Source organism: Pseudophryne corroboree, chromosome 9 (genome assembly GCF_028390025.1).
Source record: "Pseudophryne corroboree isolate aPseCor3 chromosome 9, aPseCor3.hap2, whole genome shotgun sequence".
Classification (NCBI taxonomy): Eukaryota; Metazoa; Chordata; class Amphibia; order Anura; family Myobatrachidae; genus Pseudophryne; species Pseudophryne corroboree.
The window spans coordinates 94824267-94837358 of NC_086452.1; the positions used below are offsets into that span (position 1 = coordinate 94824267).

The 13092-nt window shown below is 51.6% G+C and overlaps 1 long non-coding RNA gene across 1 annotated transcript in view; it reads right to left on the reverse strand.

Annotated features, from left to right (window-relative positions):
* Positions 1-2306: 2306 nt before the first annotated feature.
* LOC134957627 (uncharacterized) overlaps positions 2307-13092 on the reverse strand; it is a 38708-nt gene continuing 27922 nt past the window's right edge. The window contains exon 3 of the long non-coding RNA XR_010186687.1: positions 2307-2964. This is a non-coding gene — a long non-coding RNA (uncharacterized LOC134957627). The remainder of the gene's footprint in view (positions 2965-13092) is intronic.

Genomic DNA, 13092 nt, shown 5'->3' on the forward strand with positions numbered 1-13092 from the left:
ATATGTGTGCGCTATATAAATAACTGGTAATTAATAATAATAATAACCTGTGGTCTGCTGATGAAAGTGAGGGTAATAAGATCTCATTACACACAATAATCTTTGTATTTCCTGTTACTGTGAATTGCATGCTAACCCTATGTACGCTGCTGCACACAATTTGTAATGCCTTGTATATAAAAGTTAATAATAACGGGTTATTTAGAGAGCACACATATTCCACAGCACTTTACAGAGAATATTCAGCCATTCACATCCATCCCAACCCGGTGAAATTTACAACCTATAGCATAGGTTCTCAAACTCAGTCCTCAGGACCCCACACAGTGCATGTTTTGCAGGTCTCCTCACAGACTCACAAGTGAAATAATTAGCTCCACCTCTGGACCTTTTAAAATGTGTCAGTGAGTAATTAATACACCTGTGCACTTGCTGGGATACCTGCAAAACATGCACTCTGTGGGGTCCCGAGGGCCGAGTTTGAGAACCACTGACCTATAGTATATTCCCTATCACATACACCAGAGGTTCTCAAACTCGGTCCTCGGGACCCCACACAGTGCATGTTTTGCAGGTAACCCAGCAGGTGCACAGATGTATTAATTACTCACTGACACATTTTAAAAGGTCCACAGGTGGAGCTAATTATTTCACTTGCGATTCTGTGAGGAGACCTGCAAAATATGCACTGTGTGGGCCCCCGAGGACCGAGTTTGAGAACCTCTGACATACACACTAAGCATAGTTATTTTGTTAGAAGCCAATTAACCTAGCAGTATGTTTTTGGATCAGGAATTGAACTCATTCCCTCAGTTCTAATGTGGCAGTAATACTAACCACTGTGGTAACCATGGCTTCCCATATGGGTTATGGTTAGGCTTACTATACTATCCCTGTAAACCATACCTCCCAACATGACCCTCTCCAGGAGGGACAGAATGTTCTGCTTCTGGACTTTTCTCTTAATTTATGATTGCCATCACCTGTGCTGAACAGGTTAGTGGATAAGAAAGGTGTTTCACTACAGGCGTTGGCAATCAATAATCAAGAGGGAAGTCCAGGAGCAGATCATTCTGTCCCTCCTGGAGAGGGTCATGTTGGGAGGTATGCTGTAAACTGAGACACTCATTATCACACAGGTTCTCTAGCTGCTTAAAACCAGGTGAAAACTAGGATTGAAGTCAGCCGGCCACAGAACCTGTGTAATTCATGAGTGTCATAGTTTAAAGCAGTAATATGCTAAGTCTACTTATAGTAGTCCCGTGTGGTGATGGTGTAAATCAGTTTACCAAAGTCCGCCATTACAGTCCATGTTTTAAGGATATCCATGCTTGAATCCTGATGGTTAAATTACATTGACTGAGGTACTAATTAAGTTACCTGTGCTCAAGCATGGATAGCCTTAAATCCTGCACTGCAATGGCGGTGTTTGGGAAACTCTGGTGTAAATAATTGAGTTACTCTAGATAGTAATTTGCACTTCCACTGCTCCTACAAGAAGCATTGAGGATATAATGTAATTCTGTACATAACTCCCAAATCTTTTCTCAAAGGTTCTCAAACGCTCAAATGGCCAGGTTTTAAGTTTATCCATGCTTGGCCACAAGCCACAACCTCAGTCAATTTGATTTAACCATGGATATACCTAAAACCCAGACCGTTGGGGTGCCTTGAAGACCACATTTGAGAACCTCTGTGGACTTACCACCACAATATCCCTCTTATGGGGGTCATTCTGAGTTGATTGCTCGCTAGCAGTTTTTAGCAGCTGTGCAAACGCATAGTCGCCGCCCACCAGGGAGTGTATTTTCGCTTTGCAGGAGTGCGAACGCCTGTGCAGCAGAGCGCCTGCAAACAAATTTTGTGCAAAACAAGACCAGCCCTGTAGTTACTTATCCTGTGCGAAGATTGCTGCGACGAGTGACACGGTAATGACGTCAGATACCCGCTCAGCAAACGCCTGGCCACGCCTACGGTTTTCCAAACACTCCCAGAAAACGGTCAGTTGACACCCATAAACGCCCTCTTTCTGTCAATCTCCTTGCATTCAGCTGTGTGATTGGAATCGTCTCTAGAACCAGTGCAAAACCACAAAGGACTTCGTACCCGTACGATGCGCATTGCAGTGCATACGCATGCGCAGATTAGCCATTTTTTTTCAATGATCGCTACGCAGCGAACAACGGCTGCTAGCGATCAACTCGGAATGACCCCCATAGCCCAAACCACCTGTTCCTCTTATTGTTTGCTCCTTTAGTACATCTGATCTATAGATTTGAATACTTAAGATGAGCTCCTTCATTAGCCACCAAAGTATTTTTTATTACATGATACTTTGCATTCAAAAGTCTGTCTACACTGCAGGCATGTCTCGAAACACAAGTTGTTGTTTTTTTTTAGTAGGACTGATACTTTAATAATATTAATAATATCCAACTGCACCAAATCCAGCAGTTCTTCTGCCACCTGATACTTATTCCAGTGTCATCTGCTGATGTAGCTGTGTTTATTTACCATGTACTTGTCCTATATTGTCAACTGTAAGTTGCTGTTTTCCTGCTTGATTATTTGTTTATGTACTCTGTAATTGGGCGCTGCGGAACCCTTGTGGCGCCATATAAATAAAGGATACTAATAATAATAATAATAATAATAAAGAAAAAAGTTTGTGTGTGTCTATTAGTGCAGGAAAAGCCAGCATGCAACATTGCTGGGGCAGGTACAGCACCGATATTCCCGTTAGATAATAGGAATACTATTTTATATGAAAAACTCATCAATTCTGCTGCAGTTTTAGTCTTTTTTTTCCTCTTTATCAGCATTTTTCCTCCTGAAAATGCATCAGAGCACAAGTGTGAACAAGTGTTTGGATACATGCAGATAGGCTTGTTTTTTATTATTATTTTTGTAGCGTAACTGAAGTCCTTCGACGCTTCACATACGCTTCTGAAAGACTCAATCCACCTGAATGGAATAAAAAAAGATACAAGTGTTTGTGTTATTCAGAAGTTACTTGCAGTTCAGTACCATATTTTCGTGAAGTTATGACTCATATCCCTGATGACTGTCAGTATAGTACGTCATTAGCTGCAGCGTATGCTGCATATGTTACCTGATTACATATCAAGACACAGATAATGAAACCACAGTATTATTAAACAATCTACTCAGAGCATAATATAACGCACTTTGGATTGGAAGAGACTGTCATGAATTCCAGAAAGCAAAGCCTCGTTCTAAAACTCCCATATGTCATTTGTACATGTATAAATAATACATGCTTCATATTTTTTTTTTAATCATTGTTGATTTAGTTTAGTTAATCAAACAAATATATGTGAACCTTGCATATTATATTACATTCAGTACACAAAAGCTTACTATTTATAACATATAGAGGGTATCCAATTAACCGCGACTAACTGGTTCGCCAGCGGCTGTCCAATTAGCCCCAATGTGGTGCGCTCCCCCCCCCCCCATGCTGGCACTTAATGGGGATTATACTTTGCGTGCCTCAGGCACACAAAGCATAACCCGCGATAAGTGCCACGAAAATACATAGGTCACACGAAAAGCCGCAGACCTATGTATTTTTGCGTGAAAAACTGGTGTTTTCTGCGGGACCTAATTGAATGGCGTGAATAAAAAATGGAAAAACACCTGTTTTTTTGCGCCCGCAGAACTATTGCAGGTAATTGGATACCTCCCGTAGAAAACAACAAATGTAAACATTTACAAATGTATAAGGCATAACATTTTACACAATTCATTGAAAAGTGTGCATCACTTTAGTGAATGTGAATATGTAACATAAGAGTCACGATTATAGGTGCCAGATCAATTCTAAAAGCTCTGCGGTCCAATGTGGAACTGCGCACCCAGAATAATGGTAGAGCAACACTGCTGACCTTACTGCGCACCCCTATGTGGGTGCGAGGTACAATAAGTGATTTTTTGGTCACATTGTGCTGCCGTTACGAGCGTTCCCATGTCATTCTGATAGCACATTATACACATCCATTGGGAACTGAGGCCCTCATTCCGAGTTGATCGCTCGCTAGCTACTTTTTGCAGCCGTGCAAATGCATAGTTGCCGCCCACAGGGAAGTGTATTTTTCGCTTTGCAAGTGTGCAAACGAGTGTGCAGCCGAGCGGGACAAAAAAGTTTTTTGCAGTTTCTGAGTAGCTCTGGACTTACTCAGCCCTTGCGATCACTTCAGCCTTTTTGGTCCCGGAATTGACGTCAGACACCCGCCCTGCAAACGCTTGGACACTCCTGCGTTTTTCCGAACACTCCCTGAAAATGGCCAGTTGCCACACACAAACGCCCTCTTCCTGTCAATCACCTTGCGATCGGCTGTGCGAATGGATTCTTCGTTAAATCCTTTGCCCAGCAACGATTCGCTTTGTACCTGTACAACGCGTCTGCGCATTGCGGTGCACAAGCATGCGCAGTAGTAACCTGTTCGATGCGCTGCGAAAACCGGCAGCGAGCGATCAACTCGGAATGACCCCTTGAGTTGGCAATATAGATTGTAAGCAGAGCCTTCTTACCTCTATGTCTTTTAATATGTAGTCTTATTAAATTACTGTGTTCCCATTGAAAGGCATCATGGAATACGCTGGTGCTATATAAGTAAATCACGAATAATAAAAGAAGAGATTTTTCAGGTTTAGTAGCTACATTGAAACAGCAGCTTTTAACCTTTAGCAAATGGACAAACTGCAGGCGTTTAACATGAGATCACAGCCTTTTCACATAACATCCAGGCGTTGTTTCCACGACATAATAGATTTGCCCTGATTTAAATACAATTTGTATTACTGGAATACATTTGGAAAGTTCAGAAATGGGTCAATGACCTACTAATATAAGAGATTACCTGGTAGGGGGACCAGATCAGACATGTAAGTCTGGTCTCATATGATGTGAACTACTTACTGTACAAATGTAGCGCGTCTGCATAATAATTCTACAGGCATGCAGCCACGCTGGTTTCTGGACTAGGCAAATATGACCTGGTAACCTTAGTTTGGATTATTTTACAGCTATATTGAACATCGTTATGATGTCTTTATTAGACTGCATTTTGTAACACAAATTAAATGAAATGTTTTGCTAGAAGAAACATTAGAGGAATATCTGCATTGGACTAATGTGATCTCTTTAGGTAGCAAATGTCAGCGTTCTGATATTTATATTGTGAATTAAAAAGATGAACAAACAGAATCTGCTCTGGAATACACTATAAAAATAGCTATTTGTGTTTGAAGGGAAAAGACATACTGCCATCTGCAGGCTGCTGAGATCATTACATGATATTAGACAAAGGCAGGCAGGCAAACAATGGGCTTAAACAAAATAATGTGTCTTGGTAAGAACCTTGGACGTGGCTAGTGATTCCATTAGGAATAAGTAAGATGGTCAACAATTAGGGAAACCTAAAAACGGAGTAAGCGCTAAGTGACGTCATTTCTCACTGAGTACCAGCATTCCAGGTATTTCAATGATGGTGATAACAATGGCAAGAAGGGGGTATGTGTGCTTGTTTCAATTACATTGAACACACCCAACTTGTGCTGTGATGCACTACCATTAAACCATAAATGGATGTCAGTGGGGACACATGACAGCAGTGGGCTAATTAGAGACAAGGGGTGGGGCAAAGTGTGATGGCAGGGCAGGGCTAAGCAACAGTCTACGTTAAAAAAAATCTGTGCCACCATCGGACCTCCGCCATTGATGACAAAACCACCAGTAGCAAACAGTCGATGGCCATCCCTAAGTCTCAACTCCCAGACAGTCCCCAACAGCTGCTAGTACCACTGACTCTGACACTCACTCCTTTGCCTACCTTGCCTGAGGTGGCATTAGTGAGGTTAAGTGTAGCTTTACACCAATGACGTGCGGTGAGTTCAATAGCAGCCTGTGTGTAGAGCCGCCGGCAGGAGAGTGCAGTAGGCGACAGCGCTGCTGAGGCTGCTACCTGTAAAGGAGGAGTCGGAGAGCGCCAGCCGCCGCTGCACAATGACCTCCAAGCTTCGGGCTTACCACCACCGCCGCTGATTATCTGCTGCTGCACTTGACGCTCCGGCCTCCCCGGCGCTGCCAGCTGCGGGATAACAGTGAGCACCGGGTGCGGGCATCTCCTGTCAGGAAGGCTCACATCACCCCCCAGCAGGAGAGGAGTCAGCTCGAGTGAAAAGAGGGGAGCCATGTTCGCCTCAATGGGTGCTTAGCTGCGCCCGCAGGAGGCCCGCCGCCATGTTTCCGATAGCGGCGGCTGCATGTGACATCATACAGCCACCGCTATCATGCCCCCGAAACACCCCCGTTCGCGATGCACTGGCCCCCGTTTGCCGGCCTCCGCAACACTTAGTCTCCGCAGAGCATTGCCGCCCCCCCGTGACCGCCTCTGCGTGATTGACAGGCAGAGGCAATCGCATTTCTGTGGCCCCCCTGCAGAATATGCAGGTGCATGCGCATCTTTTTTGTAATTTGCCCTCAGCAGAGAGAGTTAGATTTGGGTGGGGTGTGTTCAAACTGAAATCTAAATTGCAGTGTAAAAATAAAGCAGCCAGTATTTACCCTGCACAGAAACAAAATAACCCACCCAAATCTAACTCTATCTGCAAATATTATATCTGCCCCCCCTGCAGTGCACATGGTTTTGCCCAACTGCTAACAAATTTACTGCTGCGATCAACTCTGAATTACCCCCATAGTGCTCCAGGAATGTGGTTATTGTTTGTAGTTACCAGGAAGGACCCCCATTTGGTACATGAGGAGGCAGGATACGAAAATACGGTGGGTGTGATTCTGAGTCACACACCTAAGCGCATGCAGCAAGGTCTATTGGTGGTCGCCTTCCTGCAACATTATGCAAACTTATTCCCTTGCAGTGGCATATCTATAATGGGTGCAAAGTGTGTGGAGCACATGGGTCCCTGGGTCCAGGGGGCCCACATCACACACCCTTCATCCATGATTTGATTAGTTACCCCTCTGAAGTCCTGTGTCTGCTGCAGCATCTATCCACAAATCTCCGGGTAAATGGTGCGGCGGAGACTGCACACAGGCACCCTCCCCTTTTAAGACACCCCTGCTTCCTTGTGTGCATCCGTGCGGCCGAGTGTGACATTTTCACGAATGTAAAATAATTACTCAACTACTGGAACATCAGCATTGTGTGCAACTCTGAATTAGGCCTGATGTGTTTAAAAGCGGGCAGCTAGGTTTAGATTTAGATATTGAATATATGTGGTGTGTGGATGCATAACCCAGTCCTGAGGCTGCTCCTCCATCCCCCTGCCTCATGCCATGAACATCTCTGCTTTGCTTACATACTACCATCAGGCTACCTCCCGCTTGCTTGCACCTCATGTCATCTGTCGCCCCTTCCCACTAGATTGTTAGCCCTCTTTCCTCTTGTTGTCAAAGCCCTCTTCTCGGCACATTTCACTCACAGCTCTCTCCCACTCAGCGACCATCTATGCCCGCTTTTTCTCCTGCTGGTAAAGGCTCATCTCCATCTATGGCCACCAGCCCCTAGTAGTACAATGATTACTCCCTCACTACTTACATCTTAGCTGTATTATGGGGGTCATTCCGATCCGATCGCTCGCTGCGGTTTGCCGCAGCGCAGCGATCGGGTCGGAACTGCGCACTCTGCAGTGTGCCGGCACATGGCAGCCATCGTAGCCTAGCGTTCACCTCTGAGGCAGAGACGGTCGCTGGGCGGGAGGGGGCTGGACGGCGGCGTTAAGCCACTGTTTAGGGGGAGCGATCCGGCCAACGCAGGCGTGGCCGGACCGTTGGGGGGGGCGGGTCACGGCGGCCGTGTGATGTCACACGCAGCCGCTGTGGGCCGGGGAGCGAAGAGTAGCTCCCGACAGCTCGCAAAAGCTGCGCTGGTCCGGAGCTACTCTTGAAGTGCAAAGGCATCTCCGCTGTGCGATGCCTTTGCACAGCTACGATCAACTCAGAATGACCCCCTATGTCTTGAGAATTGTGGTGCTCCATGTTACCTGTACTCTATTTCTGTTATTTATTTACTGTAATGCTGAGTTTTGTCTCCCTGTACTGTCCTTTGTACGGCGCTGCGAAACACTTGTGGCGCCTTATAAATAAAATGTAATAATAATAATGATAGATAGATAGATAGATAGATAGATACTAGTGCAATTTTGCCCGATTTCATCCGATTTTGATGCATCAGGCCGAGAAATCGGATGAAAAGTGGCAAATCGCAGGTCAATTTGATCCGATGTGCAGTCCCGTGCTCATCGGATCGGAGCCTGTGGATTGCAGAGGCTGCAGTATAGAATTGTCAGATCCGGCTGCCTCTGACCACCTTAGCTGGAATCGCATACGATACATCGTATTCAAAAGGAATCCATACAATGTATCGTATGCGACCCTGTCGCCTGGGAAGCTGATTGTGGCTCCGTCTGCGCCTGTCGAGACCCGCTTATTGCAGCGTCTGCAATGGGAGCATCTCTGTGCACTAACGTAGCGCAGCTAGGCGCCAGATAGCCTAGCCGCGCCGGGAGTGCACGTTTGTGATGGAGCCGCAATAGATGAGCGTGGCGCCATCTGTATGTGACTTCTCCCCTCGGAGAAGTCGCACTAGTGTATGGCGATAGACGCGGGGCGTCAGGGAGAGGATAGAGAGACGTGGGGCGGCAGGGAGGGGACGCAGAGACGCGTGCGGCAGGGAGGGAACGCAGAGACGCGGGGTGGCAGGGTAGGGACGCAGAGACGCGGGGTGGCAGGGAGGGGACGCAGAGACGCGGGGCGGCAGGGAGGGGACGCAGAGACGCGGGGCGGCAGGGAGGGGACGCAGAGACGCAGGGCCGCAGGGAGGGGACGCAGAGACGCGGGGCGGCAGGGAAGGGATGCAGAGATGCGGGGCGGCAGGGAGGGGATAGAGAGACGTGGGGCGGCAGGGAGGGGACAGAGACGGGGGCGGCAGGGAGGGGAGGCAGGGACGCGGGGCGGCAGGGAGGGGACGCAGAGACGCGGGGCGGCAGGGAGGGGACGCAGAGACGCGGGGCGGCAGGGAGGGGACGCAGAGACGCGGGGTGGCAGGGAAAGGACGCAGAGACTCGGGGCGGCAGGGAGGGGACGCAGAGACGCTGGGCGGCAGGGAGGGGACGCAGAGACGCGGGGCAGCAGGGAGGGGACGCGGGGCGGCAGGGAAGGGACGCAGAGATGCGGGGGCGGCAGGGAGGGGACGCAGAGAGGCGGGGCAGCAGGGAGGGGACGCAGAGACGCGGGGCGGCAGGGAAGGGACGCAGAGACGCGGGGCGGCAGGGAAGGGACGCAGAGACGCGGGCGGCAGGGAGGGGACGCAGAGACGCGGGCGGCAGGGAGGGGACGCAGAGACGCGGGCGGCAGGGAGGGGAGGCAGGGACGCGGGGCGGCAGGGAGGGGACGCAGAGACGCGGGGCGGCAGGGAGGGGACGCAGAGACGCGGGGCGGCAGGTAGGGGACGCAGAGACGCAGGGAGGGGACGCAGAGACGCGGGGCGGCAGGGAGGGGATGCAGAGACGCGGGGCGGCAGGGAGGGGACGCAGAGACGCGGGGCGGCAGGGAAGGGACGCGGGGCGGCAGGGAAGGGGCGCAGAGACGCGGGGCGGCAGGGAGGGGACGCAGAAACGCGGGGCGGCAGGGAGGGGATAGAGAGACGTGGGGCGGCAGGGAGGGGACGCAGAGACGCGGGTGGCAGGGAGGGGACGCAGAGACGTGGGCGGCAGGGAGGGGACGCAGAGACGCGGGCGGCAGGGAGGGGACGCAGAGACGCGGGGCGGCAGGGAGGGGACGCAGAGACGCGGGGCGGCAGTGAGGGGACGCAGAGACGTGGGGCGGTAGTGAGGGGACGCAGAGACGCGGGGCGGCAGTGAGGGGACGCAGAGACATGGGGCTGCAGGGAGGGGACGCGGGGCGGCAGGGAAGGAACGCAGAGACGCGGGGCGGCAGGGAGGGGACGCAGAGACGCGGGGCGGCAGGGAGGGGATAGAGAAACGTGTGGTGGCAGGGAGGGGACGCAGAGACGCTGGCGGCAGGGAGGGGACGTAGAGACGCGGGTGGCAGGGAGGGGACGCAGAGACGCAGGCGTCAGGGAGGGGACGCAGAGACGCGGGGTGGCAGGGAGGGGACGCAGAGACGCGGGGCGGCAGGGAGGGGACGCGAGGCGGCAGGGAAGGGACGCAGAGACGCGGGGCGGCAGGGAGGGAACGCAGAGACGCGGGGCAGCAGGGAGGGAACGCAGAGACGCGGGGCGGCAGGGAGGGGACGCAGAGACGCGTGGCGGCAGGGAGGGGACGCAGAGACGCGGGGCGGCAGGGAGGGGACGCAGAGACGCGGGGTGGCAGGGAGGGGACGCAGAGACCCGGGCCAGCAGGGAGGGGACCCAGAGACGCGGGGCGGCAGGGAGGGAACGCAGAGACGCGGGGTGGCAGGGAGGGAACGCAGAGACACGGGGCGGCAGGGAGGGGACGCAGAGACGCAGGGAGGGGATGCAGAGACGCGGGGGGCGGCAGGGAGGGAACGCAGAGACGCGGGGCGGCAGGGAAGGGACGCAGAGACACGGGCGGCAGGAAGGGAAGGCAGAGACGCGGGGCGGCAGGGAGGGAACGCAGAGACGCAAGGCGGCAGGGAGGGAACACAGAGACGCGGGGCGGCAGGGAGGGGATGCAGAGACGCTGGGCGGCAGGGAGGGGACGCAGAGACGCAGGGAAAGGATGCAGAGACGCGGGGGGCGGCAGGGAGGGGACGCAGAGAGGCGGAGCTGCTTGTGCACTCTCTCTCAGCTGTGAAGTTGGTGTAGCGGCCACAGTAGCAGGCGCGCTGTCCCCAGTCTCTGGCCTGTGGAGCTGGCAGCCCAGTTCCTGTGGTGTACAGTCCGGGTCTCTGGGGATGGTGGGAGGCAGCGTTGTCTTCGGTGTGCGGAGGAGGCAGTGGGTGTCTGTACCGGCACAGGGGGGCTATGAAGCCTTCTCCTGCGCCACCCGTCCCTCCTGATGTGTATGGTGGCGGCGGCAGCAGTTACAGGCGCGGGTGATGCTGCGCCGTAACTGCACTCTCTTCGTCCGTTGTGTGGACGGCGTCTGGCGGGACAGTGGGTCCCAGGCGCGGCTGCAATGCGGGAGCTGGCGTTGGGGGTGTGCGGAGGGCGGGAGGGGTGGTGCGGGCTGCGGCTGTGTGGTCAGCCGTGGTGTGGGCGGCGGGGCCCGGCCACTGTGTCCGTGCTGTGGATGGCTGTGGGAGGTGCTGGCTTGTGCGGCGGGTGGGTTCGGTGCGGTGGGTTAGGCTGGGCACTGTGTGCTGGTGAGGTATGCAGGCGTCGGGGTCGGGGGTGTCTGGGCTGTCAGTGGCTGCATGTGGGAGCTGCTGGAGGGGGGTTTGGGGTGCGGGTAGCATTGGGGTGTAGGTGGCACGGGAGAGGTCTATGGTTACCTGGCAGTGTGGGGTGTCCATGCCCTGGTGGCTTCTGGCTGGTGGGCGGATTATATGTCTGCAGGTCCGTCCTGCTAGTGGTGTGCTGGGACAGGGCAGGAGCTGCTAACTCCGCCCACCACTGTGACTCCACCCAGCGTTAGAGGGCCAAGCACAGAGTCACAGGGCAAATATATAGGAGATTATTAATGAATTGATTATATTGTTAGAGGGGCAATGACATTAGTGTTAGGCCGGTATTCGCCAGGGACTACCCAATTAGCCTCGATAGCCGGCACTTACTGGGGATTATTCTTCGGGCGACTCAGGCATGAAAAGCATAATCCGCGACAAGCAGCCCTCAGAGCCCCAATAACACATGGGTCCGGATACTTATCCCAAATCTCATATGTTATCGCACGGAAAATTAACAGGCTTTAATTGGATAGCCCTATAATGACCATTGATCATCGCTTTTTTTTTTTCCAGAGAAAAATTATCACGGCTAATTGAATAAGGGCGTAAGTCTGAGTAGAGTTAGCTGTGAATCAGAATTCCAGTCATCCCACTTTGCCCAGAAAAGTTATTTGTAGATATGTACATGCTCTGCAATCTGCCATGTGCCTTCACCACCATCATGCAGATTCTCCATACATTCCTCACCGTCTGCTGAGGAAAGGCTCTTACTGACACTCTCCGCAATGTCTGCTGTTTACTTACACCTCTCAGTACAAAATACGGGTTCTCCCAGTTGTGAACTGACTTGCACACTAACAATTGTATGTACACAATCCTGCTGTGCTACTGCTAGGAGATCAGAAGAACACTGTATTACTTACTGCACTGTTTCATTTACTCTCAGTGAAGTCCATCAGGCCATTGCAGTAAGCTCTATAGTTGGAGGTTGGAGGACCCCTATAGTTGGAGGTTGGAGGACACCTAGAGTTGGAGGTTGGAGGACCTCTATAGTTGGAGGTTGGAGGACCACTATAGTTGGAGGTTGGAGGACCCCTATAGTTGGAGGACCCCTATAGTTGGACGTTGGAGGACCCCTATAGTTGGACGTTGGAGGACCCCTATAGTTGGACGTTGGAGGACCCCTATAGTTGGACTTTGGATTGGTTTCTTGTCATAGACACTAGAGTTCTGGCCAAATGCATAAAAAGCAACAGTAACCAGCATTAGTATCCAGGATCCATTCAAAACCCAATAGAGGGCCTGAATCAGAGATGTACACTAATGCCACTAATGCTGATGCCAAGCAAATGTGTATGAGCCCTGAGAGACAGCAAATCCCAGGAGGGGAGCTAGACTTCTCTGTTATCAGTTGTTAAGGCTCATCCATAGAATCTGGCCTCAGACAGATGTAGGAGGGGAGATGGCTACACCCATTGTCAGCCAAGGGACCTGGCACAGCTAGTGGGAGGAAGGTAGAAGAGCAAATATCAGGATTTTCCAAGTGACCTGAAGGATAAGTTGACCAGAAGGTGAAATGGCAGACAACCTTTACCAACAGTAACCTATCTACTGGCAAAATAGGTGTCACCAACATCTGGCTTGGGGACAAAAACCAGATCAGTAGTATTAGTGTCTCATATAGCGCAGCATATTCCATTGCCCTTGCTTAAGTAGTTAGTGTGAGGGGAAATGAG